Raw genomic sequence first — 19565 nt, forward strand, 5'->3', positions numbered from 1 at the left:
GTTAAAGGAAGAAATAGCCAGGTGTGGTGGCACATTCTGTAATGTCAGCATTTGAGACACTGAAGCAAAAGGACTGCAAGTTCAAGGCCACCCTGTGTTATGTAACGAGTTCTTAAAAAAAAAAAAAATGTTTTAGCCTGGCGTGATGGTGCCCACCTTTAATTCCAGCACTCGAGAGGCCGAGAGAGGGTAGCTGGGGGTTCAAGGCCAACCTGACACTACATAGTGAATTCCAGGTCAGCCTGGGCTACAGCAAGTGAGGCCCTATCTGGGAAAACAAATGAACAGCAACACCAACAACAAAAATTTAAGTAACCTAAACTATCTTTGCTTTACCGTTCTGGCTGGCCAGCCCAAAAAGCAACAGAGAAGGGCCCTGTGATTTTAATAGCACCCTGTAACAACCCCTCCCCCCCATCACAGGGTCACATCACTAACTGCTTGGGTCTAACAGGACTGTTCTGGGTTTTGTTCTGTGATGTTCTCAGCTATAAGATATGCTATCCTCACATACTGTAAAAGCAGGAAGTCATCATGGGGGTAGGCGTTGGGCAGAAACACTAACCACAGCACAAAGGCCGTGGAAACCATGGATGCTGTACAGCGCTGGCCTGCATAGTCCTCAGCTGAGGACAGCAAGTGGAGAGAGCCCTTTGCTGCCAGCAGCCCCTGCACAGAGGCCACCGGGGCCTGGCCACATACATCCACTTGCCCTGACACCATATCTTGGTTTCCTGACTATGAGTGGTGGTCTGCTCAACAGTGAGCCTCTAAATATGGAGGAAAGGCCTTTGTTTCTTCTTTTGGGTCACTTGGCCATAGAGATGCCAAACACTATTCCTCAGGACTTTGGTTTTCCTCCCCTATGTTTGGCTAGGCTCTTTTACATAAGTTGCTTCCAGAGGAATGCAGTCAGGGAGGAAGGAGGAAGCTGTTCTGCCAACCTAACAAAACAGCATGGCCACTGGAAGTCCCTCAGGGAGAATGGGAACTGTTGGATTCACCCCTCTTGACTACTCTTACAATGGCCAAGTGGCTGCACACAGCTCACCCCTTTGAGCCTGTGGGCAAATGCCAGACCCAGGGTTGGGTGCTCCAAAGGACCTGAGCTGACATGATATGACAGGGAAAAGTGTCTTAGGAATGGACATGTTGTTAGTCAGTCTTGAATGTATAAATAGCTCTCAGATAGGACGGACCCTCAGGTCAGGCACCCTGATGATCAGCTACTAGTTCTTCCAGCTTTCACTGGAGTTATGATGACAATCCATTCCTTTAGCCAAATCTAGGCTTTGAGGCTTTCCCACAGACACTGGAATGTTGCTGCCTGAGGCTACCAACCTATTTTCTCAGCTGCCCTCAAGAAGCCCTTTAATACTCAAATTCCCAACTCCCTGATGAGGTATTTCGTTTGTCCTTTGACCCCCACATTTCCTTTAGCCTCTCCTTGATGCTTTGACATTCAGATCCTTAGTTGTCTGGGGCTGAGCATTCATCGTTGTGGACTAAACATACCTCCTTGGTCTTAAGAAGAACACTTACTGAATTCACTGAAGTGATCTTAGTTTCTTTACTGGACTTTGTGGCTTCTGAGGGAATTCTTGGTTCCAATTAGAAAGTAGGTCTTAGGGTTGATGAAATGGCTTAGCAGTTACGGCATTTGCCTGCAAAGCCTAAGGACCCCAGTTCGATTCCTCAGGACCCATGTAAGCCAGATACACAAGGGGGCACATGTGTCTGGAGTTTGTTTACAGTGGCCAAAGGCCCTAGCACACCCATTCTCTCTTATCTGCTTCTCTCTCTCTCAAATAAATAAATAAAATATTTTTTAAAAAGAAAGTAGGTCTTAACAGGATGAATTTTTCAACTAAAAGCAGGGGGAGCGGAGATAAGCCAATGTATGGATGAAAGCCAAGCTGGAAGCTGTTAACCACAAAGAAAACTGGAGGAGCAGGTTTTGTTGAACTTGGTCTGTGACTGGTCTGCCTGGAGGGTAGTGGGGCCTGGCAGCAAGTGTTCCCTGTATCACAACTGCAGTCTTTCCTTTGCTCAGCCCAAGTGAAGAAATAAACACTCATTTCTAAAAAAAAAAAAAAACAAATTCATTTATTCCCGATTTCTGTTTCTCCCTTGTGATGTGTCGTGAATTGTATGTCTGAGCCATTACTTTTCAGAGTCAATATCAAATAGTAATATCGATAGTTCATGGAGATTACTATGACAATTAACCAATATGATAACAACTTTTTGTACGAGTGAAAGCCTCTTCAGGGCAGAAAGTTCATTTAAAATGAAGGAAATAAATAGCACAGGAATAAGAAAAGAACTATGAGAAAGAAGGGGAGGATAGAAACTACTGGGGGTCACAACATTTGTTCATACCACAGAAATAAAAGCAAGGACATTGGATCTTTCCTGGACATAAAAATTCAGGGAGAAATTTATATATACATATATACATACATATACATATACATATACATATACATATACATATACATATACATATACATATACATATACATATACATATGTGTGTGTATAGATAGATAGATAGATAGATAGATAGATAGATAGATATGTGTGTGTGTGTGTTCCTTATTTATTATTATTATATAGAATAAAGGGGATTAGAATGTTATTGTATTATTGTTATATACAGAATAAAGGGGATATATTGTGGCAACAAACTATTGTGAATTACCCTGTCAGCACAGGTATCACACTAGGGGAGTACATTCATAATAGTGGAAATAACGTTTATTTATTTATTTTATTTTATTATTTATTTTGCAAACCTGTAGGTGAAACTTAAACAAATGAGGTGCTTTTAATGTCATTCTGCATTCTGCCTTCTTTTACCAAGTGCTCAGATGAGAAATCAGCATTAATCTTACTGAAACTTCTCCTTACACAGGGAGTGTGGGCTTTACTTTATTCAGGCTCATTTTTTTCTTAAACAATCTTTGAGTTTTATTGGCTTCCTTCTGAATGTGACTATTTATGTAGGTTTCATTTGTTTCTTTCTCTTCTAAATTACTTGCATTGTCAATAATCAATATATCATTTTTCATTTTTAATATTTTATTTATTTATTTGCAAGGAGAGAGAGAGGGTGGGGGGAGAGAGAGAGAGAGAGAGAGAGAATAGGCATTCCACGGCCTCTTGCCATTGAACTGCAAATGAACTGCAGATACATGTGCCACTTTGTGCATCTGGCTTTATGTGGGTACTGTGGAGTCAAACACAGGTTATAAGGCTTACAGGCAAGCACCGTAACCACTATGCTATCTATTCAGCTGAATATCTCATTTTTGCATGGTAAATGTTCACTACATCAGTTTAGTATTTTTGTTGTTTCTTTTAATTTTATGACCATATCCTAAGATTTCATCACTGTTTTCACTCAGCTTAGATGCTGCTTTGTGGTTTGATATGTGCCGTATTGAATCACATTTGCCTAGTAATGCATCTGTTAGCTGGTGATCTAATGCATAGGGAACAGAAAAAGAAAGAAAAAAAAAAGCAAGAAAGAAAAGTTCTCACTAATTTCCAGTCTATTCTATCAGGTTTTATGTAGTACTCTATATCTGGTTTCCTATATTTATATATTAATCCTTGGTGTTAATCAAGTGTGTGTGGATGACAATCGCCTTTTTTTCCCTTGCTCTTTCTCACCTTATCATTAAGTTGCAAAAGCTTATTCTGCGTAATAGATGCAACCAGTGATTAATAGAGCCATTGATTCTCTTTCTTCCCCACTCTCAGAGATGGCTATGTCTATCCACAAGGCTGCAGAAGACGATGATTTCCACTCCTACTTCAGTCAACCTTGTTAGCTGGTGTTGAAGATGAAGTTAGTTTGTCCCACCCCAGCATAATCTTGGCCTTTACTTAGCTCTCAGAAAGGAGTTGAGTGTTTTGGGGATCCCTAGGCCTAGCCTTCTGAGGTTATCATTTTTATTACCAAAAGGTCAGTATGTTCCAAGGAACAGACATTTCTAGTAGGAATATTTGATAATTTTAAAGTATCCAAATAGTTATTTTCATCAATTTTATTTTGTTGCATTTTTATCAAGTATGTTGAAAACTGTTTTGATCAGCCAAGCTTACATGATCCCAACATAAATTTTTAAATCCGCATACAAGTAGATTGCATAGCTGTGCATATCTGTACAATACAATACATGTTTAAGTGATCTCACTAGGAATTGTATTTTAGGAAGGGAGAAACAATATTTCATCTTTAATGTTTTTGTTGTATTTTGCCAAAATGATTGTTTAGGTGCAATGAAAATAGGAACAAAACGATAATAAAAAGTAGAAAACTAACTAATAAGCAAAATTAATTATTTGTGTTAAAGAAAGCAGGAGATGATAATGAAGTAACTAAAATCTTTTAAAACAATTATTTATATTAAACATGAGACAAACCATGTCTGATAGCTGCTCATTGAAGTTTTATATCAATAGCAATTTTTGATGTGATAGGTAGTGTTGGAAAAACTGGTCACTAGATTTCCTGCTTTGTGATTATACTCTTACACGGCAAAGGAGAAGAACCCTTGTACATTTAAAACCTTCATCATCCGGCTTCAGTAAAATCAAAAGGTAACTTACACTGCCTGCGCCTGAAAGAAACAAGTCAGTCCTTCCTATGCAGATCTCAAGATCAGAGACAGGGAAACCTTAGAGACACTTTCCTTTTGGCCTTGAAAACACAAAGTGCCATGCCATATGGTAGCAGACAATGGGAGGTCTCGTAGACCTAAGAATTAAGCCAGAACTACATTCATAAGAAAACGAAACACAACAATAATTATGTGTCTTTGACTAAGGGTGTGAATATTAAATTCGATTACCACCTAGGCTGATATTTTGATTCCAGTTTTCTTCAGAACCTGAGCAGACCATCTGTAACAACTGGAATTTTACTTACAGATAGTGCCAGACAATAATGGCATAATGTCTACCACCAGAAGAGACATGGTACTTATTTATGCATACATAGAAAATAATTATGGGACCAGGATTATATTTTAGCTGAACAACTTTAATTACTTTATCTTTCCTTTGTTGGGAACTCTTGCTCTTAGTTGGATCAGGCAATTATTAGAGTACCACAGGGGTTTGGTTCTCACACTTCTGGAAGCCGAGAAGCCCAAGATCCAGGTGCTGGCAGATTTCATACCTGTTTAGGGTAAACTTCCTGGCTTATATAGTCATATTTTTCTTGGTGCATCCTCACATGGCATCAAAGAAAATGAGTTTACTTAAGATATCATTAGAAGTATAGTAGTTATGCATATGAGTACTCTTCCCTGAAGACATAATCAAATCTTATGTTCCCAGCTCCTAATACTGTGACTTCAGGTGTTAGGATTTAACATAAGAGCTATGAGCACACATACATTTCATTGCAATATATATCCTAAATATTTTTGGTGAACCACATGTCTTTACTCTTGGTTTCTACTGTCCCATTGGATACAATCATCTTGTCTACAGGGATGACCATATAATATGAGTTGAGCCACTTTATAAAGTAATATATAAAACACTAAATGTTTCCAAAATAATGTTTGAAATTTAAGAGAGAAGTTGTACATTACTAATATAGAGCCAAAGGATAGAATATGTAGATTTGAGGGAGTTTTGTGTTTATCTACCCCTGAACATGTACCAGCACTGGAAATGGCTGTTGGGTTATTCAATTCAACAAAAGTCCATGTTTGTCCATTAGAACATGCAGAATTTGATTCTACTTACCTCAAGTAAAGGGTACCTTAGATGTTAAAAAAACAAACAAACAAAAAAAACTGAAGAGTGAAATTGAGAGGAGAGTGAGAATAATTTGGACTGACATGTGACATAAATGTCACATATGAATTAGAGTCTTTCACTGGACATGGAGTTCAAGCTGTCTTTTATTAGAGTAGCTGACCAATGAGCCCCACAGATCTTCCTATCTTTGCTACATCAGCAGTCCATGGCTGTACCTAGCTTTATTTTATTTTATTTTTGTTTTTATTTTATTTCTTTGGTGTGTGCATTAGAATTGAACTCAAGTCTTCATGCCTCTAGATTTCATTGATTATTACCGATTGATACCTGCATTGCAACAGCAGAAGACAGAATTGACAGTTAAGTATATGTGTTATCATCTCAAATTTATCTCTCTTCAAATTAAAGAGCTTTTCATAAATTGTGGAAAGATAAAAACAGATCTTTGATCATATGGTTAATCATATTTTTAGTTTGCTATTAAGACAGTTTATTTCAGCTCAGCAGGTCACTCAATTCATACTACCTCATGATTAAAACAGTAAAGTCAGCATTGTTGTACATGTCCATGGGCCTGATAGTTGTAATTGCTGAATTATATAAAATAGCTTGCTAAATGCAAAATTTATGTTGAGAACTGTAATGTAAATTATGACAAGGAGTTTCTGGATTTTAAAAGAACTTATTTATTTATTTATTTATTGGTTTTTAAAGGTAGGGTTTTGCTATAGTCTAGGCTGACCTGGAATTCACTCTATAGTGTCAAGATGGCCTCAGATTCATGATGATCCTCCTACCTCTGCTGAGTTTAGAGGCATGAGCCATTAAGCCCTGCAAGAATAGACATTTTTATCAGTTATTTATTAAATCAAAATTAGACATCATTGCCATAGTCCCAATCACTGCAGGAACAAAACAAAAAACAAAAAAATTAAGGTAGTGAAGGAAATGTTAAAGGAATATTCAAATGAAAATATGTTTTGATTAATTTCCATAATGAATTCAGTAATCGCTTTTAAGATTATATCAAAAGTTGTGGGCTGGATGCATGCTGGCAATATGGCTTAGTGGTGAAGACTTCTGCCTGTGAAGGCTAAGGACCCATGTACTACTCTCCAGATTCCACATTAGCCAGACACACAAAGGTGAGGAAAGCACAAAGTTGCACATGCCCATGAGGTGGCAAAAGCAACTGGAGTTCAGCACAGTGGATGAGGTCCGGGCAAGCCAGTTCTTTCTGTGTGTGTGTCTCTGTGTGTGTGTCTCTCTCTCACTCTCTAAAAAAGAAAAAAAAATGTAACAGTAGGAAACAATGTTTTGAAAAAAATGTTCCATCATATATATTTTTGCATGAAATTTAACTCATGGAATTAAAACTCAACTACTTTATAAAAAAACTGAAAAAAATGCATGATTTTTTTTTTTGTAAATTAAGTTTAATAATTTCATTAGAAATAGAAAGTCTTGACAATGAAAATTTCCCTGATGGTCGTCTCCACTTTCAAGATGAATAAAAATTTTAATTAAATATCTAATTCAAAATGACGTGATAGTTTATTTTAGGCCAACTAGCAATTTTCTTGAACATTTATGATGATTTTTTCAAATTATCAACCTCAATATTCAATGTGAAAAAAATAAAATAAAAGTTAACTTTATAAACTTGACCTAAAAAAGCTAAATTTTCTGAGAACATAGAGAAAGTAGGCTAAGCTAGGATTAACTATATTCTTTTATTTATTTTTTATTTATAATTTATTTTAATGTGTACACATGCATGTGCATGCACCATTTTATTTTATTTTATTTTATTTTTTTTGCATTCAGTTGGGGAATTGAACCCAGGCTGCCTGGCTTTGAAAGCAATGCTTGTAACCATTGAAAGGTTTTCTCAAAAACTCTTAGTTTTATGGCAGGCTCATTTTTGTTTATTTTATTTGTAGCACAGGGGCTTGAACCCAGCACCTTGAACATACTAGGAAAACACTCTACCACTGAGCTACATTCCTCAGTCCTGTATTTTTTAAGCAAATTTAATTACTTTTTAAATTTACTTACATACATGAGTGTGGGGAGGTTGGGTATGGGTGTGCCAGGGCTTCTTGTTGCTGCAAATGAACTTTATGCTTCTAGCTTTTCATGCTTCATCCTCATAGAATATGCTCATCATTTTATTCAATAACTGGAACTAATTGTCCAATAGTGAAATGACTATGAAGATGAATATATTTATTGAGTATATATGTATACAATCTTGGAAAAATAAATAAATATTACAGTAGATTCATTCACCAATGTTCTACTTAGGAAAATTTTAGCTTCTAAAACACCCTATAAATTTGTATCAAGGGACAGTTGTAAATAAGGAAAAGGAGAAAAATCAAATTATAAGTGAGAATGGCGCAGATGAAAGAAAGGATTCTATAACATGAGAGTTTCTGTATTGGCACCCCCTAAAGTAGAGTGAAACTAAGGACCACATGGACCCAAGTACAGCCTTGTGTAGCCCAGTATGAACTATTGAAAATAATACTCCTTTACTTCTTTTGTTTTCCGTTATCACTAGTTAGTCACCACATGAAGCTGCCCTCAGCTCTTCATAGATCTTCATCAGGGTCTTGCTTCCCTCTTGCCAACCAGTGTTCTCTTTGCTGTAACACTCTGCCTGACAAAGACATGTGATTGGATCAACCAATTTACATTACACAATGGAAGGACAGAATATTGAAGAAAGCATCAAAGGTTAATTATTTTGTCTTTTTTTTTTTTTTTACATTGTAGAAAATTTTTTTAATTATTTATTTATTTATTTATTTATTTGAGAGCGACAGAGAATGACCATGCCAGGGCCTCAAGCCACTGCAAAGGAACTCCAGACGCATGTGCCCCTTGTGCATCTGGCTAATGTGGGTCCTGGGGAATCGAGCCTTGAACCGGGGTCCTTGGGCTTGACAGGCAAGCGCTTAACTGCCAAGCCACCTCTCCAGCCCTAGGGGGGGGAAAAAAAAAATTAAAGAACAGAAATGAGACTGGTTTGAGGTAGAGAAAACTAAAAAGTTCATTTGGTTCTTTCTATCAATCCTCAAATAATTCTAAAAACTCTAGTGGCTGGATAGATGACTCAGTGGATAAATGTGCTTGCTTGCAAATCCTGATAGACTAGGTTTCATTCCCCAGTACCCACAGAACGCCAGATGCACAAAATGGCTCATGTATATGAAGTTCCTTTGCAGCAGCAGAAGGTCCTAGTCTGTAACTATTTTACCTGTTGGTCTCTCTCTTTCCTCTCTCTCTCTCTCTCTCTTTCTCTCTCTCTCTCATAAATGAATATTAAAAAAAAGTAGCTTGAAATTATTTTAGAATTACTACATATATTGTTAATTTAATATGTTGTATCTAATTTTCAATCAGTATCAATCACTTGTCTCATCATATAAAACTAAGGTGCATACTTTAATAATGAATGAATATTTATTAAACCTGTCTCATATTTCATTAACATTTGTAACAATGGGCTCAGATTTCATTATTTTTATTTTTTGCTTATTCAAGGTAAGGTCTTACTCTAGCTCATGTTGACCTGACCTGGAATTCACTATGTAGTCTCAGGGTGGCCTCCAACTCTCATGATCCTCCTACCAAGTGCTGGGATTAAAGGTGTGTGCCACCACTCCTGGCTAGATTTCATTAATTTTACAGTAATGTCTTTTTACTGCCCTAGAACCAAGTCCAGGAATTTAAAGGGTATGTAGAAAAATAGCCTCTTATCACACTACAGTTTATAACATCCATTTGGTGCTTTCTTGTTTTTCAATACTGTGACGTTCATGATCGTTAATCTTCCAATATTTTCTTTGTTATCCCTAGGTTTAATTTCATATATATATGTGCTCATGCTTACAGTAGGTCCACACATTTTGTTAGTATAATAGACTTGTGTGTGGAATATAAATAAGTTATGACATTGATATTAATCTTGATTCATTGGTTAGTGTTTTCTTCATTATAATGTCAAGTGTTTTCCTTTTCATTTTTTAAAAATATTTTTATTTATTACAGAGAGAGAGAGAGAGAAAGAGAGAGAGTATGAGTATTCCAGGGTCTCTAGCCACTGCAAGCAAACTCTTGATGCATGTATCACCAGTTGCATCTGGCTTTATGTAGATCCTGGGGAATCAAACCCAGGTCATGAGACTTTGCAAGTAAATGCTTTAACTGCTGAGCCATCTCTCCAGTGCCTGGTTTTCATCTTCTATATATTTTTTAGTAGTAAGCCACTACATCCTGTCTGCTAACAGGAAAGGGAATGAATGTCATATCATAAAAAGAAAATATTCAGTCATTTATTGACCTATGCTATATTGACCAAAAACATTAATTGATATTTTGGGAAACCTACTTTGAAGCTGCATAAGTATGCTTTACTCTGATTAGAGTCTCAGACTTCCAATTTCCTTTGTTTTTTCTTCATTTGCTATTGGAATATTTCTATGTAAAATTTTTGCTTCAAAATAATTATTGGCATACATATATTTATGAACAATTATTTTAAAATGATAATCCAATTAACCACACATTAAAATTTCATAACAACACTGGTTGAAAAGCTCAGGTCATATTTTATATAGCTAGGAGGCTGAAGTATATGACTGAGCACCTAGAACAATAGTCTCCTGATTTCAGTATTCAATAGAAAGAAAGCATTTTGGACTGGTGAAGATGGCTCAGCAGTTAAGGCACTTGCCAAAAATCCTAACAACATAGGTTTGATTGTCTAGTACCCACATAAAGCCAAACGCACAAAGTGGCACATTTGTCTGCAATTTATTTACAATGGGTAGAGGACCTGTTGTACCCATTCCCTCTGTGTTCTCTCTCTCTCTCTCTCTCCATATAAATAAATAAATAATAAATAAAAATAAACAGAAATACTAGAGAATGCATTTTACATATAAAGTGTGTGTTAGCAGATCTACACAATGGGTAATGCTATATATTTTACACCCAGATTTCCTGATTTGAATAATTTCAAATTAGGTAAATACATTAACTTTTGTTTTATTCTAATCATTACTTGTTTTGTGTTTCGACTTTGCACAGCCAGGGAAGAAGAATTTCTGTATAATTCCATGTCTTGTAACTCTATTTTATATAAATACTTGGAAAAACTCCATTATTCGCCTTCTGTAATACAACATTATACATGACAATAGATGTATTTGATTTGAACAGTATACCTGAGAAAGCTATTAAATAGTAGTTATTTAGCTATCTTTCATATCCTGTCTTTTGATTCCCTATGTAGATATCTCACTGTATCTTTCAGATTTCAGAAGTAACTTTCATGGCACTCTAATTCTTTATATGTTTTTGGTACTTTTATCATGCCATTCACTCTACACCATTGTGTTACTCACTATTCAAAAACATTTGCTTATAAATAAATTGTCCTGTTTTCCTAAGCATCAAATCTAGCACAATTTTCCATGAAATGTTTAACTCTGAGCAGTTTAAATGTCCCTTTCTAAGTGTTTGTTTCCTGAGTTTAACTGCATTTCATAGAAATGATTTGAAAGTTGGTTTTTTTTTGTTGTTTTTTTTTTTTTTTTCAATATGATCTTGATTTGGCTAACTGATCCACTCAGTGGAATGGAACCCATAGCTGGAGCTGGGAAACAAGTTAGAACCATATCCAAAAACCGAGCCAGATCTCCTATATTAAGCTTCCACCAATAGTGAGCTACAAGAGGGCCTCCACATATTAAATTCCCTCTAAAATAATAATGGCAATCCCATTTATCTGGTGCTGACTTTGATAATTTGCTTCTCTTTTTCAGATAGATGCAGATGTGAAGCAAGAATCAGCCCATTGTACCACAACAGGACCCCAGCTGAAGCCATAGAGTAAATGGGAAAATGAGCAAGAGTGATGCATCCTTGGTGAACTTCATACCAGTAAAAGGTGAAGGAGATAGACACAGAGAACACTAAACTCCTACCAAACCAGATATCCAGAGACACAGATGCTCCCAAGACCTCACACTGAAGTAGACCTAAAATGAACCCAACACGACGACTCAGGGAAATTTGCAGAAGAGGGAGCAGAAAGATTGTTACAGCCACATGTTGGGACATTATGCACAGAGATTAACCCCACAATGCACGACCCACATTCCCCAGCAAAGAGGGTCCCTGAGGAGGGGGGAAGACAGGGAGGAGGCTAATGATGGTACCACCATGGTTGTGTATGTACTGTGTATATAACTAATAAAAAAAATAAATTTAAAAAAAGTTGTCATAGATATACAATGCATTTTCCACAGTGAGTCATTGGGTGATTCATCCTATTAAAAAATTATTTGCATTCTATGCTTTCATGAGTGTTGAAAAGAATTTTCACCATGTAAGGAAAGCAGGCACTTTACACATTTTCAAGTTAGAGCTGATGTCTAGAATGATATAATTTTCTTAATGTTCCATATTTTCCATGGGAACAAACCATAACTTAGGTCAGATAGGAATTATATTAATATGAGTCTGAAGTGGGACCCTGGAACATGCCATGTACAGTGAACTTGTATACTATCTCAGATATGAAGAAGAGCCCTATGTTTTCAGCTACTCTGAGCCTTAAAAGAACTCATTCCTTGTTTTGTCACTTAAGTATTATAGCAATAATTTTCATACAGGCTGTTGATTAGGTTAATTAACATGCACCTTTGTAAAGATAGCTCTGTTTCTGGTGTTCTGGGCTTTCAAATGGCTTCTTAGAATGCTTAGAACATCAGAAAGCAGATAACATGTTCATACCCTGGGAAAAATAATAGTCCCCAAATATATGTTCATTTTAATGTCTGAATTCCAGTAGAGTATACTACAGAAAAACAATCACATGTGTAGATATAGTTAAGAATGTTAAAATCATCACCCCCCCTTAAAATAAATACTGGATTATTTATGGGGAGGGGCTCAATGAAATCACAACATCTCTTAAAAATAGACAGGGGAGGTAGCCCACATGTGTCAGAGCCATGTGATGCAGAAGGGCCCACCCACACTCTGGATGGCATTGCAGAAGGAGGACCAGGTGTTCGTGAGTGCAGAAAGCCTCTGGAGGCTGGCAAATAAAGTGAAATATCCCCTTTGGCACATCTTAAAAGAAGCCTGCAAACACCAACATCTTGATTTTTGCCCACAGAGATCCATTTTTTTTTATTTTACTATTCATGTCTAAAATGGTAAAATAATCATTCATTTTCAGACATTTAGATTGTGCTAATTTACCCTGAAAATGTTTATCCAAAGGAGAAGCTATTTCTCTGCTTCCTGCTATGACAAATTCCTGTTATTATTCTCCAAAAAACATGTAATCTTGTTTAAAATACAGATAGCCTTTTATTAATAATGTTTTCTGCTGAATTTTAAGGCAGAGATAAATTGTTATACATACACACATATATTCATAAGCCCTGACTTATATTTGGCAGTTTTGACATTATATGTTTAGAAGTGTTATATAAATGAGATAAGTTATGGCCAATAAAAGAGATTACTAATTGGTTTTCTAGATACTTTCTTTTGGAGATAATGACTAAGAAATATATATATATGTGCCTTTACAAACCATGGCAAGTTATTCTTCTTAACCTTGCCTCAAAGAAAAATAATATAACTGATCAGTAACTAGCTCATTTTCCTTTCTTGCCAATGAGAGACATTGTAAGAAAAATGTTAAATCTCAATCTGGTTGTGTTTGTTGTGTCAGAGAAACACAACTGCAACTGGTAACTACAGATCCTCTATATCTGTCTTGCTAAAGTAAAAGTATTTGCTTATCGCACCCCCTCCACTCAAGTCTTAGATTCCTATACAATTTTTCATGATGAAGGCGGACAGAGGCTGGGGTAGAACACAGGCCACATCTTACACTCCTTCTTTACCTTCCCTGACAAAGCTACACACCTGTATGTTTGGCATATTATCTCTCCAAAAGAAAGGAAACAAACAAACAAACAAACAAACAAACATGCTTTAAGAAACAGAATAAGATATAAAAGGATCAGTTTGCCAATGCATCAGTATCAGGAGCAAAGTTTTAAGAAATTGTGGTCACATAGAAAAATTATGGCAATTCTACACACTGGGATAAAATGAAAGAAGTGCATAATTTCAAGGTGGACTTTGGTGATATTAAATTATTTTAAAAATAATTTGTTTGAATATATAAAATGATATGAAGATTCTAGTGTCCTTTTATGTCTAGATTCCATTGACAACCTGATGAGAATTTGGGGAAACTCTGTTTAGAAAACACGCCCAAATGCATATACGTGAACAAAAAGCCAGACTCCAGCCTTGCAGTTGATCAACAGGAGTCCCTGGATTCTTCTTTTATGTATGGACTTCCTAAGTTCTAGTTTCTGAAAATATTAGAATAAAATCATTACTTTAAATGAGTATTAGCTATTCTAGTTTTATAATTATAAATTTAAAATTGTGTATTACATTTAGAAAAAAACAAATAAAGATATCACTTTATAGAACCGTTGGAGTCAGGAATTAACTGATTAGAGTGCAAAAATAACTCCAAACTCTTGTCCTGATGTTCTCACAGGACTTTTTTGTTGTTATTTAGAATTTTCACATATGAAGAAACTATAATTTGATCATTATCCATCCCAATACCTTATTTTATCTTCCTACCCCACATGTATTTCACTAAGGTTCTTCTCTCTTTCCAACTACTCTCTGTTCTGTTTTGATGTTTGTCTTTCCCTCCCCCAAAATCCTTATCAAAATGTTGATGGATTCAATATTGTACATGACTTGTGGAGGCAATGAAAGTCCACAGCCACATTGATTCATGGATGCAACAATGGTCCCTTCACATCTGGGGGATGGCATCCCCAAAGTACTCCTTCTTGCCTGCCCTCTGACTTCCACATTCCTTCAGCCTCCTCTTCATCAATGTTTCCTGAACCATAGGTGGAATGTCAGATTTGTTTCATTTAGCACAGAGAACTCAATAGCTATTTATTCTCAGAATGTGAATAGTTTTTAGTCTCCTCAGCATCCAAAGACTTTTAGAAAAAAAAAAAAAGAGCTGCTCTGACCAATGCTCACTGCAACAGCACCACCACCACCCATTTATGGAATAAGCATAATGCAAATTTTAGGGGACAATTTGATGAGCACAACATATCATTTTAGTCAAATGACAGTGGTAGCTTTTCTGTCTGTGGTCTATGACCTTCTCAGCCAAAGAATTTTTAGCATGAGACAGGGATCAACACTGCAGAAATGCTGATTATAAACTAAGCCCATGATTGGGAATGTGAACTGTATGATAGGTTCTGTGGACTTGCATGACAGAAGGGGTTCTATGAGAGTATGTTATTTGTGACATGAGGTAAATGATATATCTCCGAAGTGCAAGTTCACAGCCAGGTTATAAAAAGTGTGTAGTAAATCTGAACACCATAGCGAAAGCCTAAGTTTTTGATAATAGAAAACATAGTCAAGGAAGGTGACTTGGGAACATAATTCATAAATTTGTTAACCATTATCCAGTACAGATTATGCCACCAGGAAAGACTGCACAACTCTACTTTATCCAAAGATTGAATCAGAATGAAGATACAGAATATGGCACAGGACGGTAAGTCAATGGGATGACTTTCATCTCTGTGTTGTAAGCATTCTGACCTCCAGAAGATCACTTACCTCATTGTTTGGATTGGCGCAATAACAGGAATATAGTACCCACCTCACAACATCATTTAAAGAATGAGTAGGGCAATGTATACTTAGCACTTATCATGATTATTTGTCAAAAAGATGGCAGAGGAAAAATATAGATGCTGGAATCATTGCCATAGAAGGAAGAGACAATGGTAAGACATTAGATGAGAGTGTTTGTTTAAATCAATGCTCAGATAATGGGATGGTTCTATTTAAGTTGTAGTCATAAATCTGGCTAAGTCCTTCATTTCTTTCACTCTTTTGTCTGATATGTATTTGTAAACTATATTCAACCAAGCAGCTATCTAGGCAATACAATTTATATAGTAAGGTAAATAAAATCCCTGACCTGACTTTAAATATGTTTCATCTCAGAAATTAAATACTAATGTGTATGCTGAGATATGTGATATCACACAGTTGGGAGTGATTCAAAAAATATTTAAAACAGATCGAGGGATAAAATAATTTTCTGCTTAGAGTTGTCTGAAAAGAACCACTGGGACATTATGGGCAGAGGTATAAGATGGTCTTATGTATTTCAAAAGGGCTAATCCAGATATTATTTTGAAAATTAACTATTGGAATCTTTAAGTGACAACTGATGATGGCTGTTTGCCTTAATGTTGTCTTGTTCCTGGCTTGTAATGTAACTTTGGCAAAAAATGACAGATCCTGAATATATTGTTAGTCAGAACTGAAATCATTCACCCATAGTTAAATATACTATGTGTAAGAGACTCTTGTGGTATGAAGAATAGCATTCTTCTACTCAGAAAATGTGATCTTAAGCCAGGCGAGGTGACACAAGCCTTTAATCCCAGCACTCCTGAGGCAGAGGTAGGAGGTTTGCCTTGAGTTAAAAGCTACCCTGAGACCTGAGACTACATAGTGAACTCCAGGTCAGCCTGGGCTAGAAATGGTACTCTACCTCAAAATGCGAAAGAAAGAAAGAACAAACGAAAGAAAGAAAGACAGAAAGGAAGGATAGAAGGAAGGAAGGAAGGGTGGAAGGAGGGGACAAAGAAACAAAGAAAGAAACGAAGAAAATAATGTGATCTTTAGGCAGTAACTTACATTGGTGATGGCTAACATTCAAAAAAAAGCAATACGCTAAAAGTTATAACAAACAAAATAGCATTATTTCCTCCATTTCTTTGTAGGTATCATCATCAAATAAGGAAGTGGATACAAATATAATGTGTGACTTTCTGTGAAATCATTGACACAATGTGACCTGAAAGCTAGAGACCACACTTCCAGCATAGTCTAGAATGGCAACAGTTTATGTTTAATGAAACTAACTTTTGAAAACATTTTTTTTTCTTGTAAATATCTTTGGAACATAGAATACTTCATTTTATGAACACTTATTTTTTCATGTAATCCAATGGACTTCAAAAGAGATTTTATTTTTCTCCTTTGTCACATAAATCACCTCACATTTCTTTAGAGTTCAGCTGGAGTAAACAGCAGCGGCCCCATCCTGTCCTGCTCAGTCTTCACTGAGGAAGGGAAGTATGTGTAAGAACAGTTGTTTTACATTGTACTAGAAAATACATTCCCCAAATTTCCCAGATTATGGTTCTTCCAATCCAATCATGTTCTCAGTTAAACACTCCATCTTCTTTATATTATGAGTGGAAATCATCATACCATGTCTAGGGGGACTGATTAACGCATACTGTGAGATCACTTGAATGAAACCATTAGTTTTGAGATCCCAAAGCAAGCCCCTGCTTACAATTGTTCAAGAGATATGTCATTGCCTCTCCCCACAGATGCTCTTCTCTTTGATGGCACTTTACTTCTTTCATTTTTCAGGAGACTTCATTTTAGTTTGAGGCTTCAATGTACAAAATTATAAAGGAAAGTTTAGTTTTCAGTTTTAAATATTTTAATATTTTTCTTTATTTGAGAGAGAGAGAAAGAGAGAGACATAGAGAGAGAGAGAGAATAGCCAGATAAGGAAGCAGAAAAAGTGAGAGTGAGGGAGAGTATGGACATTCCAGGGACTCCAGCTATGGAAAACTAGCTCCAGACACATGTGTTCCCTTGTTCGTCTGGCTTACATGGATCCTAGGGAGTGAAACCTGGGTCCTTTATCTTTACAGGCAAGTGTATTAACTTCTAAGCCATACCTCCAGCCCTGATTTAAATATTTTAAACTAGATGCAAATCTTGAGAATGCACAATACAAAAATGTGTTGGGACAAAAATTATTTAAAGCTCATCATGCCATGGTTTGCTCTGCTGTTCTGTCTTAGCATGGACCATTTGCAAATTATTCTTGTCTTGTCAGTCAATGCAGAACTTTTTATAAAATTAAATTTGTTTTGTTGCAAAGGATTTTTAAAAGTTGGAATAGAAATGCTGAAGTTTTAAAATCTACAATTGGAAAGACACTAAATGCTGATGGTGGAAGAAAAGTTTAGCACCCAAATGGAAATGTGATGTTCTTTTCCCGAAGCACATGGATATACATAGATTTGCCTGGGACTTCAGGGATTCTGGTCATGTTTCTCAAGTGCACTTGCTTTTCTGCACTCAGAGCTTTTCTCATGGTTCTAAGACAAGCATTTGCTAACTCAGTGTCTTCCATGATAATAACTTTTTGCAGTTTTCCAACTATCATGTTTAGTATAAGGTACAATATCTATTCTCCCAATAATGGCCATGGAAAATGAAATATATTTTGGAGAAACTATTTATGTATTTTTTCAGTTCAACTTTGAAATATTTTTAGAATATATATATATATATATATATATATATATATATATATTTCATATTTCAAAAATATGAACAAACTTTTAGTAAAGACTAACCATCTATATTCATTCACATGCTAAAAGGTCTTATATTTTAATACACTCATACCAATTAGACATATATTTGTGCATGTATGGATAATTGTAATATATTGAATGATGATAAAGGACATTCCTGTTTTTATGGCTGCTTTCACATTTTGCATGTTAGAAAACTAAGACCCAAAAATAAATGCTACCAGTCTTTTCTCAAAATAATTATGATAACAATTATCTATATATTTGGGTTTCTAAATAAGATTTTATTTCTGTATCAGGAAGAAAGTATCAACTTTCTTCCCAGTGGTATCTTAACATTCAAATGTTGTATTATATTGTTAAGATTTTTAAAGGACTATAGAGTGTTCTATAGAGCAGAGAACATCTGAAGCATTCACCAGTTTATTGCTCAAAATCAATAATAATGGTACAATTCATGCAATAGGAACACAAATATGAAATCATAAATGTAGTTCTTAGGTTAAATGCAGATTATGCATATTTTAATTATTTAGGGCACTTCAACTGTAAAAGATCTTTAACATTGCTTAATGTGAAAATAAGCATGAAAGTAGTTCATAAATGTTCCAAGTTACAATTTATTAAAGGAAAGGAAATTTTCAATATTAACATCTCATTTCTAGACTGTTTTAATCTCTTTATGTCAAATAGAAGAACTGAATGATAGTTAGCTAATACTTGTAGAGGTAAATTATTATGTTGTGATAAGAACATTTATGTTGTGGTAAGTTTTAATTGAGAATGAATTTTAGGATAGAAATGTTTCAGGAGAGCTGGAGAGATGGCTTAGCAGTTAAGCACTTGCCAGTGAAGCCTAAGGACCCAAGTTCGAGGCTCGATTCCCCAGTACCCATGTAAGCCAGATGCACAAGTTGGCACATGCATCTGGAGTTCACTTGCAATGGCTGGAGGCCCTGACATGCCCGTTCTCTCTGTGTCTCTCTGCCTCTTTCTCTCTCTGTCTGTATGTCACTCTCAAATAAATAAAAAAACAAAACAAAATGAAAAATGAAATGTTTCAGGAAAACAGGCACTTTGTCTTTGAGAAAGCTTTGTTAAAAAATAGATTATAATGTTGTTTTATATACTGTAGAGCCTTACTTTCTTTTTGTCCAACTAATAAAAATCTATGACAATAGACACTTTTGGTAGCAATTAAAAGAAAGATAAATAAATATGAAAACAAGGACATTCAGTGTCTTTGAAAAC

This window comes from Jaculus jaculus, chromosome 11, assembly GCF_020740685.1.
Source record: "Jaculus jaculus isolate mJacJac1 chromosome 11, mJacJac1.mat.Y.cur, whole genome shotgun sequence".
Taxonomy (NCBI): Eukaryota; Metazoa; Chordata; class Mammalia; order Rodentia; family Dipodidae; genus Jaculus; species Jaculus jaculus.